The sequence below is a fragment of the Falco peregrinus genome, chromosome 10, assembly GCF_023634155.1.
Source record: "Falco peregrinus isolate bFalPer1 chromosome 10, bFalPer1.pri, whole genome shotgun sequence".
In the NCBI taxonomy this organism is placed as follows: domain Eukaryota; kingdom Metazoa; phylum Chordata; class Aves; order Falconiformes; family Falconidae; genus Falco; species Falco peregrinus.
In genome coordinates, this window is record NC_073730.1 from 30993619 (window position 1) to 31008100 (window position 14482).

Here is a 14482-nt window from a genome sequence, read left to right on the forward strand (position 1 = left end):
GGCCACGTGCCACCCTGTGCCCTCTGCCTCTGCGCGTGGAGGGGCTCTGGTGAAGTTGTAATGGGAACCTATTGCTTACTCATGTATACACCAAGTGAAAGCACTCCATTGCTCCTTGCAATTCACAAGTTACTGGGGACATAGACCAGACTTTGAGATATTTTTTGTAAAGACAAAGGATACTCTCCTCTCTTTCCTCATCTGAATGAACTTGAATACGCAGACACCCTTACCACATCCTCTGATTTGGCTGATGTCTTTTTTTAAGACCCTCAGCAGCGGAGCACAGCAGCAGTCTCTTCTGGTTGACATGAATTTTTAAAAATCCAGAAGACTTTCCTGGGTGACATTAGACCAAAGAAACCAGCAGTATGGTTCTACTCATCTGGCAGCATAAGGCAGCATATATACAATGTTCTTAGCAGGAACTTTTGTATGAGAAACATCAATGCATTGATCCTAGAAACAGACTAAAAATCTGATATGGGAATGGTATGCAAATGAGCAGTTGCATGGCTTATAAAATTCTGGTGTGGCTTTACAATGCAAAATGACACATCTGGCATCTAGCTGAGAGAGCTTTTTCACTTTTTTTTTCCTGCCCTAAAGTGCTTTCTTCAGGGAAAAAAAATAAAAGTCAAATTGCCTGAAATGAGATGCTTTCAGTATTAGCAGTATATGGCTATCTGTGCCCTGTGAAAGTGGAGAAAATATGTATACTAACAGCATATTATGTTGTTGACCAAAACAAAACTGGAAAGTTTCAAGAACCACCACTGTATAATGTGATTACCACGGTGTCTGGTTTTGGGAGCCTCATTCTCTTCTGTGAGAGTTGTTATGCCAACATAGGAAAGAGAAAACCAAATGGAAACCAAGAAGGATATCATTTTCCCTGCCCCCACCCCCCCACCCCCCACCCCCCCTTCCTCTTCCTGTTGGGAGTGTTCCTGTTTGTCTGAATAAAACTTACCCATTCCAGTACCTACCTACTATTTAAGATTGCTTGCCAGCCTGGGAAGTTGTTATGCAGGTTGCCCTTAAATAGCTCACATTTGACTGTAGAGCACCTGTTAGTTGATTGGGAGACAGTAAAATTGAGGGCAAAGGCTTCCCAAACACAAAGGATTGCTTGTGGAAAAAGGTCTTGTTGATCTTGGATGAAGTTATAACCACCACTTGAAGACTTTAGTGAGGCATTGTATGGTGTACTAGGTCTGTACATGTGTTTCTGTGTGTGAAAAAACAACACCTGAGCTAAACAGACGAGAGCAGAGCTAAACCAAGTCTACTCCTAACAGTCTTTCTTCAGGTGTATTTTATGGAGCACTTTTGAAAGGACCTTTTGTGTAAGCCCCTTGGAAACTCATTTCAAAGCCCCTGCGCAGAAGTGCCGGAGCCTGTGGCCCACCTTCCTGCTCAGAGCTTGAATCTTGTAGTTCACATCTTTCCACTTCAGACTTTGGTCCATCACATCAGGTGTTTCAAACCCTGCAAGAGTCGTTTGCCTTGGTGGGAGGTGAAGGAGCTTGAAATAAAGCTTGAAATAAACAAGAATTTTCCAGAAAAGTGTTCCTGTTCATTCAACAGTTTCCACACACTGCTGCACCCTTAACTTTGCTTCGTGCCTCCTGCTTGCTGTGCTCTCTGGAGGCATTTATCCCTTCTCTTAGAGTCAGCTTTGTGTTCTGACTCATTCAGTATTGTGTTTGTGGTTAATTTTATGGGGTGAAGCAACTGGGATAACCTTGTGAAGATCAAAACAGAGTATTTTTAAGTGACACGGTTACAATATTAATTTACAAATACATTTAGGAATAATAGTGACATTCATTTGTTCTTTACAGGAACATGCTTGTTTTGAAACACAGACAAGCAAAAACTTTTCAAGATAACATATTTCTATGAAATATCTAGTTCATTTTCAGAAATGTTTTAAAAGAGCTACTCTAAACTGCCAGGATTCATGAAGCTGTTCCCCAGAAGGCATCACTCTAATCCAAAGCCCACCAGAGCCTGTGAACAACTTTTTGTTTTGCTGACTTGGTTTCCAGTAAAGGACTGAGTTATGAAACATGGTGACACCTCTTGGTCTTGCTGACTTGTATCTGTAGGATCTCCTTGCTCCTCAGGACCTCTCTTTTTGTGGTTCAACTGTAGTCTGCTGAAATAAGTTTGACTTTCTTAGCGAGAGTTGTTACAAACTGCAAAGCTTGTCAAAATTTCCACTCCCTTTCAGACCTAGAAAATTTAGTGAATTGGTGCAATATGAACAATGTTGCCCAAAATGTTGTGGCAAACAGCTATATTCTGAATACTTGCAGGATCTTTTCAATAACCGCTGCGTCCTTTCCCAGCAGCTCTCTCAGGGGTTGCTGCGCGGCAGGCCTATGGCCAGGCTGCTTTGCACAGAAATGAGCTTTGCCATCAGGCAGGGCAGCCTGCCCCGTCCGTAGTGCCTGAAGGAACTGTGGGAGCTGGTAGTTACTTCTTACCATTCAAGTTATTTCATACCTTTATTGTAACATTTCAACCAGATATGAGTTATTTCTTAACCACCATGCAAGGCAGCGCCTCTGCCATCTTGCCGAGTTTGGGATCTGCCACCCCACCACACACTCACACACACACACACCCTTTTATCTGAGTCCAAATGCCAGGATCAAACACAGTCCACGTGTTTGAATGTAAGGCATGCAGGCTCAGGTTGAGGGAAAGCCAAGCATTACACTGATCACGTGCAGCAAGCTGATCTTCTGCTGCAGTTTCTTTTTAAAACCTGATTATTTGTGCAGGCTGGATTCTGAAACATTTGGTTTGGAGCCGGACAAGCAGAACTGACAAACTGGCTGATTGCCTGATGCACTACAACAAAGGCAGAGAGAGAAGGAGCCTTTGGTGTCATTCAAGTGCTTGACTGTTTTTTCCAGCAGGTATTTTTTCAGTTCACAGCAGGCCATTGACACCAGAAAGTGCAGTAACAGCAGCCTCGGTGGTGAAACTGCCGATGTTACAATCGGAGGGAGATGAAGTGAAGTAGTCGTTGGAGTGGCAGTACCAGGAAATGGCTGAGACATCACATGGCAGAGGATGTGCAGTCTGTAGCAGAGGGACATATTTACTTACAGGCTAGACTTCCACCAGACTCGACCAAAGGCAGTTTTGGCTAGTTATTTGAATTACCTGACCCACTTGCAGTCGGAAGTCATTATATAGATAGTAACTACCTACCCCACCCTTGGTAGGCAGACAGACTCTTTGCCAAAATGGTCTAGCTCAGCTTTACAGAATATAAAATATTGTACCGTTCTAGTTAAAGCTGTCATTGCAAAGACATTAGAAGCTGCTGCAGTTCCAGTAAACTGCTCCACTTCTTGGCATTTGATCATTGTGGAGAAAGGCTCTAGGATTTACATCTTACCACCACCTGGAACACAAATCATACGCAAAGAGTAAGTCTGAAATTTTTCTTAAGGTGCAAATCACTTGCTTCTCCAACTGCTGAGAAAGGCTCCCTGGCCCTCTGGCAGTCAGGGAAGTTGCCCATGACTAGGACTCCAGTAGGAGCTTTGCACAACCGTTCATTTGAAGTGCTAAATAGAGACTCCAAGACAATTTTTGCTAGACTTTTTTATTTTCTTGTAATGAAAGCTGCAGCTAACTTAGCACACATAACACCCTTGGTGATTAATTCTTGTTAATTGATGGATGGGTTGAAAATTTTATGCAAGATTCTTTTATTTTTTTATTACATTTGCAATCACAAGTTACCATTTAAAAACAAATCATGTTACTATTATAATAATTCATAACTGTAAATTATTTTCCCCATAAATATATGAGATTTCACCAAAATCTGTGGCCTGCACCAATGTTGACCTTTAGCATAACCCCACAAATTATCACCAAAATAATATTCTGATCTTGCTTACACCAGAATATAGTTGGACAAAGTCCATGAAGAGACAATAGATTTATACTAATGCAGATGAGAGCAGGTCTGGTCCAAAATAAAGTAAGAGGACTTCAAATTAGAATGATGGTGGCCTTTGCTTGGAACGTAGGCACAGGTGATGATAGAAAAGGAAGAAAAGAACTGTCATGTCTTCTACTGCACGTATATCTCAGTTTAATTTTGCTTATATATTGTGAGACTTATGTGAGTCTTTTGTGAGACCTCAGATACCGATACTTGAGATGCTGGGGTGGGTTGAAGCAGTTCGTTTAGCAGAAACTGAAGTGAAAATTCTATTTCCTTCAGAGGTAGCTTCTCAGAGTCCAGGTGGTAATATTTCATTTGAAAAAACCAAGGGACCATCTTGCTTGTCCTCTGCAAAACCAGTGACTATTTGCTGAAGTTGCTGTCTGTATGCATGGGGCTCATGTATTGCTGCTGACTTCTCTGTGCACTACATGCTTGCTGCCTGGGTTGGGTAGGCTTGAGAGAGACCACAGAGAAGTTAAAAATTATTTGTGCTCCTGTTCTCTTGATTCATATGTACGGTGTTAAGGACAATGTGTCACATTGGGCTGGATAGGGGATTTTAATGCACTAAGGCAAAAATCCATAAAGGACATATGCACCCAGCTCTGAGGCAGGGATTCAGAAGTCTTAATTAGGATGCTACGTTGCCTGCACAGCGAGTTAGGAGAATTCAGTGTCTAGTAATGGGATTCACATGTACAAGTACTCCGTGCCGGGGGACTGAGCTAGTGAGCTGGAAAAATGCTGAAGAAAAGGATACATTTCTGCGCTTCAGTTGGTACCTAAGCCCTTTTCTTGGATCTGACCCTGAATGCTGAAGTTTCAGTGATATATACCAGTCAGCTTATGTTTACAATTGCACTGAGTTTCCTTAGGGAAATAAATCAAATTAAACTTTTTTTTTATTTGACCCTGTTATTAAAGTAGAAAGCTGAACACCAAACTGCACTGGAGGCCTAATGCTATACCGGAGCCACACTTCCCTTGTTTCTATTCTGTTTATGAACGCCCTTCATCAACTAATCACTGTTTGGCACAGTGTTAAATTTAATCACTGAACTCCAAAACGTTGTAATATGTCTACCTACTCCATGGTTCCATTTGGATGGAAATTTTCTATCTCGTTTAAAGACTATTAAAGCCCTGCCTTTCTTGTTCAGAACAAAAGGGTATTGTTTACTTTGTTTTTTGTTATTTTCGTATTCAACAAAAGATGATTATTCCGTCTCCTCAGTGCTGAGATCCCTGTGAACATGTAGACCTCCCTCCACTTGCTTTTCTTTTCCCTGGGTGACTACAAAATAGAAAAATTTCCTTCACACAGAAGCTTACAGTTGAAATGCACAAAGGCAAACGTTACTTATCTAAACTTTCAAGGTTTTCCTAACAAAGGTATTAATCAAAAAGTGGATGTGAGACATAATTGAATAATCAATGTTACAAGGCACAGCAGAAGCAGCAATGAGATTAACACATATTTATGATTAAGGATTAATCTTTCATGAAATAAAAAGTTGTTTCAATCGAAACCTTTTGACCTTTTAAGAGAGATGCAGCAAACCCACAAACATATAGTTGTTTGTTTGGATCCTATTATTACCATCACATTATAACCTAGGGAGAACAGCTTTTCTGATCCTACAACTAGGCAGCCTGTGGGCCGGTGAGCAAGGTTCTGGCTTTTTGAGAGCTGGCAGCCCATTCACAGTGGGTTGACTTTCAAAAGACCCATTTATTAAATGACGCAAGGTGCAAATTATGACTCACTCTGCATAGCTTAAGTTTGTAAAAATCAACCTATATTCATCTTCCTAGCACCTACACAGCTGCATAATGTATTTGTTATCTCTAGGGTCCCGTTAACCCTTTTAGAGGCTTAAAAGTGATTTGCAACCCAGACAAACTGATGTTCTTATCTAGTAAACTCAGGGTTTTCTCTTTTATCAGTGGTGATCTAGTGAATGGCAGGTTTTCTTCTCTCTGACCAGGATTAGGTCACAGAGTGGCCCAGCAGTCCGGGTTTGAACATTTCCTCCTGTTCTAACAGACCTCGTAAAAAATACATTGATTGCTGGTGGTTTTTGCTGATATGTGACACATTGTTTTCCAGGTCACAGCCAGATGAACCAGGTACTCTTCGACCTCTGAGTCCTCTAGTGATCTTGCAATGATACTGTAAGTAATTGTTGTTTATTATAAATAGCTTTTTAAGCGGAAGTTTGATGCTAGTCCAGCACATTTTATTGGTTGAAACATTTCCTTGTATTTCCCACTTGTATTGCAACCTACTTTTTATCGTAGATTTAAGGGTATGGGAGCAGTTTTGCTGTGTTTGCAAGGCCTTTAAAAGGACACAACCAACCTCTTCACCTTCTCCACCCATCTCCTTCCCCATCTTCTCTCCTTTAAAGAGAGGACATCAGCAAGTCTGGAGATTCAGGTGTGGTTCCTAAACCTGTGTCGATGAGGAAGGTCTACTGGTGCTGGAAATGGTGTGCAGCCACTTGTTCCTGTATTTCAGCTCTCCTTCCTCTCAGGAAACCCAACTTCAAGGGAAGGAAAACCCCAAATGACCTTTATACATATCATTGCAAAAAACGATGGTTGCTTAAAAAGAGAGTGTTACATGCATGGCTTCCTTTCTCCATCTATGCTTCTACTGCGCATGTTACAAATAATGACAGCTATTACAGGACTGGCTGTATGGGATGAACGCTGAAAAATGAAGCCTATTTTTCTTTGTCCCCTTGTCTGTAGCCCTAACTCAGCAGAATTATCCTTGTCTGGTAATATGGCCAGACTAGAGGAGGGATTGTACCTTCTCTTATTATGGTGGGTGAAGCAAAAAGCCTTCCTCCAGTGTTGAATCAGACAGTGAAATTAATTTATTTCCTCTCTGTTTGTAAATACTGTGTGTTGGCTTTCTGCAAGCCCTGGTATGCTAACCTACTTGCAGAGACTCCAACAGAAAGGAAGTGGCAAAATTGCATGTAAGATTATTTACAGCAAACTAATGTGAAAAATGAACATTGGCCAGATACTTGTCCTTGTCTTTACTCAGGGAACACGTATTATACCCTGTGACTTTCATGGCCAATCACATCTAAACAGTGAATATGAGTTTCAGAACACATGTTCTTGTTTTAAGCAGATCGGAATTGAGTATGAAGATATATATACTGTTGTTTTTAAGCCCATAATAAAACTTACTGAATACTGATGAATAATAGATGCATTTAAAGGAAATTACGATGTGCTCCTGTTTAATCCTTGAAAGAAAAAAAGCAAAATCACTTATGAGTCCTATGTAATGGTTTATTCTTTAAGACAGAACAATGGAGGCTTGGTACAAAACTGACTGGAATCAATAAAAAGAACCCCATTTTATGTCCCAGGTTTGTAGCCTACACAGAAGGCTGTTATGGCAGCTGCCACCTTTACTAATGCACCAGGGTTTGGACAAGGTTCCTCTAGGGCTACAGTGGTAATGGCTCTTAAGTCTGGCTGAAACAGGCTGATATTCCCTGTGGATCAGGCACAGAGGTGGACCAGTAACATGCACTCACCTGTGCGTTACGTCAGTTAGTCTAGTATGTGCTGTTCCAGTTGTAGCTCTTGTAAATTAAACAGAGAAATAAGTTGCTTTTTTGCTTTATGCCACTGCTGAAATATGATCCGAGGCTCAGGTAGATTCCAGCTGTGATCTTGCTCCTTGGTTATGAACATACATTTATGTTCTCAAGACATTAGAGCTCCTTCTACACAGGCAAAAATTGTAAAAACAAAATGAACAACGTTCTCTGTGTACAGTAGAGTTATTTAAAGTGCCTGAGGGTTTGAACATAAGCAGACACTGTGTTCACATACAATATAAGCAAGACTTCTGGGTTTTGGCATTTAAAATGACAATTAAAAATAGAGCAGGCATGTTTCAGCAACTTTATGGGATGCCATAAACATCCAGAAAAGGATTTCAGACAAAAGTAAAGATTCACAGTAAGGATTGTTTTCTTCTATTTGTGTCCTACCTCAGTTTTTAGTGTGATCTGTTGTGACACACCACAAAACTAATGAAATGAAAGTGAATGGCAGAAGGTAGTCTCACTCATGGGAAGCTATTGTACATGAGAAAGTGCTTATTTGGGAAACTCAAAGTTTACAGTATTTATGGCTCTGTTCAGGTAATTGTTTTAGCTTCCTGCTCAAGATTTTTCCAAAAAAACTTGAGGAGAAAAAGCCCCATACAAGTCAGCGAGGTGAAAGACACTCTCCTTCCTCAACACAGAAACCGACACAATGGACTCAAAATCTCTCCCTGGCACAATTTTGTGTACCATGACACTACCTGAATGTTCTTAGATACATCTACCCCGGGAATGACATTACTGCATAGTCAGTCAGCTATTCCCACTGTAGCCTCCTGGCAGCATGCCATGGATTATGATATTTTATATTGTATCACATACCTTTAAGCAACATAGTGTTTACAAATATGTAAGGCACCTCTTGTTGTGAATGTGTTTTGAGCATTAAGCTAAGGTGAGAAGAAGAACCTGAATCTCAAGTTAAGGATTTAATTACAAGGCTTTTCTTCCTCAATACGTTTTTTCCTGCCAGTTGTAAACCTTTGACAAAAAGAGTTCCTCAGCTTCTTTGGTTTTTTATGCCTGAATTTCTCTTTAATCAACTCCAAAATCTCCAAAATGCTTTGAAATATTGTTATGATATTGAGCAGAATTTCCTCTAGGATGGTCAGCTCTTTCCTAGCTGGGATGGTCCTCCCTAGATGGGAGACAAACTGCAGCTTGTTTTTAGGTTGTTCTGAAATCCGTCTCTTTTCTTTATGACACTCCAGCAGTGTATTTTGTTCTGTGCATGTGTTGAAACCACGTAGCCATCAAGTGACCCACCTAATGGTGCTCAGCCTAAAAAAATCCTGCCCCCCCCCCCCGGCCAGCTTTCCTGGGTTTCTTTCAGTCCCCTCCTCACCACAGGAGTCACATGTGGTTCCTCTTCTTTTTTTTTTTTTTTTTTTCACCTCTCACTTCTGCATTCTGAAAAAAATATAAAGTCTTGTACAGTGGGGGTAGTTGTAGGGAATTTACCTTCTTCCTCCATGCAGAGGCCAAGGAACAGTTGGTCTCTCCTTTCTTGTCACTGGACACCAGCATTGGGATTGTTTTTCAGGAGAGTCAGGGCTAAGTGAGAATTAGGTTCCCTCTCTGAGTTAAGCAGTGCTCCACATTAGTGATCCAATGTCTCAGGGCAGGAGGGAGTAAGGAAACTGTTGGCTTTATCCTCCTTGGTGCACAAACCATTCCGCAGGGACTGGGGATTGGACATCTGCCAGAAAAGAGGGAGATAAAAGGTATCTTAGGGTTACATTTGTTGCCTGTGGCTGTGCATTTACTTTGTTTTAGTCCTTTCCCCTCCCCTTATCACAATTCCAGACTATGCAGGAGCTCTTTTCTCCCCTTTACCTGTGTTTATTTCCTTTAATTAGGTGATAATTTTACAATCTGAGGGATTCTGAGGCAATCCCATTCTCCCTTTCTACCTTGTGAATTGTAGCCTCTTGTTCCTCACCTTGCCACAGTTGCAATGCCATGCTGATAAACAAAATTCAAAGGTCCTTTTTGGTTTTTTTACTTTTTACTTTGCATTCCCTTGCATTCCTGCTCGATGTGGCCCCAGCAGCTCTTTTCCCCATGTGGGGAGTACCAGGCATGTTCTGTAGGCCCGCTACTGAAATCTTTACCTCCTTGAAACATGACCTTAGGCTGGATCTTACCCTTCATGCAGGTGCTCAGCACAGAACAAAGTTCAGGTCCATGTAAGAGCTATTTCAGGGGCTTAAGTGGGCATGAGAAAGGGTGCATGAGGTAACGCTCACCCTCTGTGCAGGATAAATTTGATGTTAACAGTAGTAAAACTGCTGTGGTGGGTAGTCTTTCTCTAGCTATAAGTGATGTTATGTGCTTACTCCTTTACAACAGCAGCTATGTGAATTCTTCATTTATACAATCAACCTGAAACAGTCTTGATTAAATAAGGTTTGTAATTGCTGCTATCACAAAAATTGTAATGGGAAAAGCAGTTGCAGTATGTCTCCAGAATGCTGTCTCCAGCTCATCTACCTTGCTGAACTTTGCAGATAGCTTCTGTGGTGAAGGAGATGTGGAACTCATCTGAACATGAGACAGATTTGAATGATCTCTTTCACCTGTCCAGCAACACAGAATTGTTCCTTGCCTTTCCTTTGCTCGTGCTTTGCCCAGGCTAGTCGTGACCAACAGAACTTCAGCTGTTTGGGCAAGTGTTTCACAAGCCACTGCACCTCAGTCTTAGGAAATTTGTCTTGCTGTTCAAAACAATTCCTCATACTCCTTGACATTCACTCCTATGGGTATTTGTAGACTGTTATGTCTGCCCTTACTTGTTGTTTAACCTAGCTCTGTCCTCATAAATCACATCCTCTCAGCTTTTTAGCTAGGCTGACTGCCTGTGCTCCTAAGTATGAAAAACCCGGGCTAAGCCTACCCTTTCAATGACTGCTGCCCATAGGATTTTATTGGTGGCACAAAATCATTGCTCCAGCCGTGATTTCATTCCTGGCTTATTGTGTGTTCCTTTGCTGATTACACTGACCTAAGGATCTATAGCAGCAGTTCCCTCGTTTTCTTTCCTGTGTGCTCCCACATACTCCTAAGACTTGTTGCACCTCTTCCCCCAACTTTAAAACCACTAATTCAGGCTCCCTGCCCCTGCTCCCCAAAAGCACATCTTCTGGGAGTAGTGGAGGCTGCAGGGAGTGTCCCTGCTGCCCCTGTTCCCACTTCCTTCATCCCTCACTCTTCGCTGAAGGACTTGTCTGCAGCCAGCAGCTGGTTCACAAGGTCAGCTGGAAGGTAGGCTTCCACAGCACGTCTCCCAGGATCAGTGTCTGGTGGGTGCAGCTCCCTGGAGCTGGCTAAGGAAGAGTAACTCCCTGGATTCAAACCTTCTCTTTCCCAGACCTGTGGCAGAAGCTGATGAGCAGGGAGCTGGGCCACATGTTTACCAGCCGGCATGGGGAAATTCTGACATTTTTGCCCGTCCTGTGGGCACCTGTCTGCATTTTTGGAGTGGCTTGTCTGGACTTAATGCATAAGAATTTTAGGAGCTTTGTGGTGAGGCCAGAATGTGCTCTTGATTAAGGCATCTTTGAAGGTATCCAGATCATAAAACAAATTAATTGCCACAAAATACCACCAAGAAGAATTCAGGAGAACCCTGAAAAAGGTGCATTTATCCAGTTTATGAAAGTATTTACAGTGACTACGCCAAGGATTGAAAATAATTAGGAGTGGTATAAGGCAGAGGTATTACTTCAGGGTGCAGATCAGGCTTTGACTTTTAGGGAGAAGAAAGAAACTTCTTGTGGGCAGATTTGCCCATAGCTGCCTATTGCAAACTTCCTTTTACTTTTTTGTTAAGCTTTTGTTAGTGGTTACAACCACAGATATGTAAGGACCAGAGAGATCCCTAATCTGGCATAGGATATCATTTTGTCACCATAGGGTATCATACCATCATGTGCAAAGTAGAGTATGTTCTCTTTGTAGCTGGTAAAAATCTGGAAATCGCAAAATGATCATGAAAGCAAAAGACAAGATGTGATGGAAGACATTTATTTTCCTAAAACCTCAAAAAAATTAGACAAGCTTCAAGTCTGTACTGTGTTTCTTTCCTACTTGCACATTCATTTAAACTCCTCCACTCTCATCTGATTTGTTACTGTGTTAAGTGTGGCTGATTACTGCATTGCATTTTCTTTCAGGGCTCTTCCATCTCCAGGTTGGAAGAATTGTCTAATTGCCTTGTAGCAGAAGAATATTCGGTTCTAAATTTGGGATGACTTGTTGAAAAGCTGCTTTTGTTTCACCTCTGAACTGCAGACCCACCCTTTAAAACTCTGAACATTTATTTTGATTTTTCTGAGACTGAATTGTATTCTGACATGAGAGGGTCCTATATGGCCATGAATTAATTTAAATCATATCTGGGAATTTAGTCTTGTTTAATGGCTTTGTTCAGTTATTCTACCTGCTCATTTATCTTTACGTAAACATTACAATCATACAATCGTTACATTTTCTCCTCTAAAATAAAGGAGATTCTCGTAAGAAACCTAACTCTCTGCATGCTTTCTTTGTTTTTGTAAGAGTGTGCACATGCATTTTTTGATTTTGTTGAATAATTCCTTTAGCCACATTTCCCCCCCTCTGTTTACTTCTCTTCAGACACAAGGCAAGTACAGGAGAATTAATTCCAAGTGTAAAACCGAAAAATCTGGTTCCTCCCTCAGATATTCATAATCATGGAGGTGTTGTATGTCTGTTTAAGCTGTTGTAGAAGAAACCACTGGTGTTCAGCAAATTGTATTAGTGTTTTCAAAACCACGGCATCATTTTCTGAAATTTTGTTTTCTAGGTCCCAAATGAGAAAGAAGAAATGGAATAATCCACTTGGAAGTGAGGGTCTTTCTTTTCTGCCCGGTTAATAGCTTAGTAGAATTTGGCTGTGTAAACACCTATTTAACAGGAAAGGTTAGTCATTGCCATGCTTTGTTATGCTCTCTTACCAGTTCTTACGGGTTTTTTCTGGGCCTTTCTCATCAGGTCCATGAAGTCTGACCTCTTGTTACTGGCTTCTCATATTCCTTCGTTATATATCGATCATGCTAGAATGATGAATGTCTATAGAAACTCCTGGAAATACGTGCATTAAGTATTGAGGCAGCCCAGGCACTTGCTACACATTCATCAGAGTAAATCAGAAACAAAGGTGAAATCCCTTCCGAAAGTGAGGGTGAACATTTAAAATGAACCAGAGGAGATCTCATTGGAAATGTCCTCATTATCACTATCCTCTCTTCTTTAAAAAGCATGAAGACTGAAGCAGCCTGTCTGATATGACAGGTTCTGCACTAGTATTGCTCAAACAAATATGGAAACACTGCAGTTTAAGAATGGACTAGGATCTGCAAAAATGTGCTGTAATCCCTCTGACCTCCCCAATGAGCTGTGAGCATCTTATAGGGAGAAGTGTGGGACCAAGCTAATAACCTTCGTGTTGGCTGTGTGAAACGGTTCCAGCTTTCTGGGCTGCAAAAAAATGGGAATCCTTGGTTTGAGGCTGATCCCATGAATTGCTAAATGGCCTCATGCCCACTGACTCAGGGCAGCATATATAAATTGGGTAATTACCTCCCATAAAACATCTCTCCTCTTGAATCTGGATGGGTCATTTTGTCCCATGACTAATTGCATGTCTCTTCACTGATATCTGATCCAGCCTCCACAGAAGGTAGTAGGAGTTAATTTTCTGATTTTCGTGGGAAAGGAATTGGACCCTGACTTTAGCAAGTTAGTTTCTCTGAGCAGACTGGTGTGTGGGGTGTTGCTTAACAGTGCAGTCAGAGCAGGAATTCTGCAAGAGCCACAGGCTGATGGCAATTCTTTTGGTCTCACTCAGGAGAAGACACTTGGCAGGCAGATCCATCCTCTCTAACAAGCAGAAGCACATATTTCTGTGGCTTGCTTTGCAAAGACCTTTGCCTCAGAGATCGTGCATTTAGAGCAGTAAGAGTTGAGGGAAATGTAAGATGGTTTCTGTCTACTTCCCAGACCATTTCTAAGGAGAAAAAACCCCCAAAAAACAGCTGACTCGAACATTAAATAGAATATGTTTAAAGAGCCATGACATTTTTTGAGTGGGGATGCATTTAGGAAACTTCCTTTTTTTAAAAAAAACATGTTTATACTGAGAGTTGTAGACACAAAATTATTGCTACTTCATACCTGTAACTGCAAAAGGAACCCTGTACCTCTGAATGTCAAACGTGGCTTTAATCTGCTTTGCAGCTTGTTTCGTTTTGTTTTTCTCTGTTTCATTTCCCTTTGCGGTGTTAAGCTCTGACCCTGAAAGGTGAGGAAGTGAAGGAAATGGAAGAGTGAAATTTGGGGAGTCTGACGCTAAAAAGTCAAGGGAACCACGGCACACACTGTCTGGTTGTGAGATTGAAATGTAAGTAAGTGGACTCCTCAAATTAATTACTTTGGAACCCACTTATGTATGTGGACTCCCTTAAGCATAAGTCTTACATTATGTCATTGAGATGGCATTTGGGCTTGATTTATGTTGGCACAAAAGTAGCTATAAACTGCACATGTGTGCCCATAGTAGCCCCTTTTCAAACAGAGCATGTTTATAGTAACAGGAAGCATGGCTGCAGCAGGAGCACACCGAGCCTCTGCTGTGTCAACAGCATCACAAATACAGGTATCCAGGATCTGCATGCTGCGTTCATTCATTTCCCATGTATTTCAACTCAGTCGGTAACCTGGAACACCATTACCAGAGATTAGTGGTTTGTTGATGGAGCTAAAATGACTTACTAGGTGAAATTTACTCTGCTAAAGATATGTATCTGAACAAGAGCCACGATTCACATTT

The 14482-nt window shown here is 41.4% G+C and overlaps 1 protein-coding gene across 7 annotated transcripts in view; it reads left to right on the top strand.

Moving 5' to 3' along the window:
- The window catches only part of FGGY (FGGY carbohydrate kinase domain containing), a 325638-nt gene that overhangs the window by 81627 nt on the left and 229529 nt on the right, over positions 1 to 14482 (top strand). For all 7 annotated transcript variants that reach the window (XM_055814962.1, XM_055814957.1, XM_055814958.1 and 4 more), the window contains one exon: positions 6096 to 6160. The gene's annotated coding sequence lies outside the window, so the exon portion shown is untranslated. The remainder of the gene's footprint in view (positions 1 to 6095; positions 6161 to 14482) is intronic.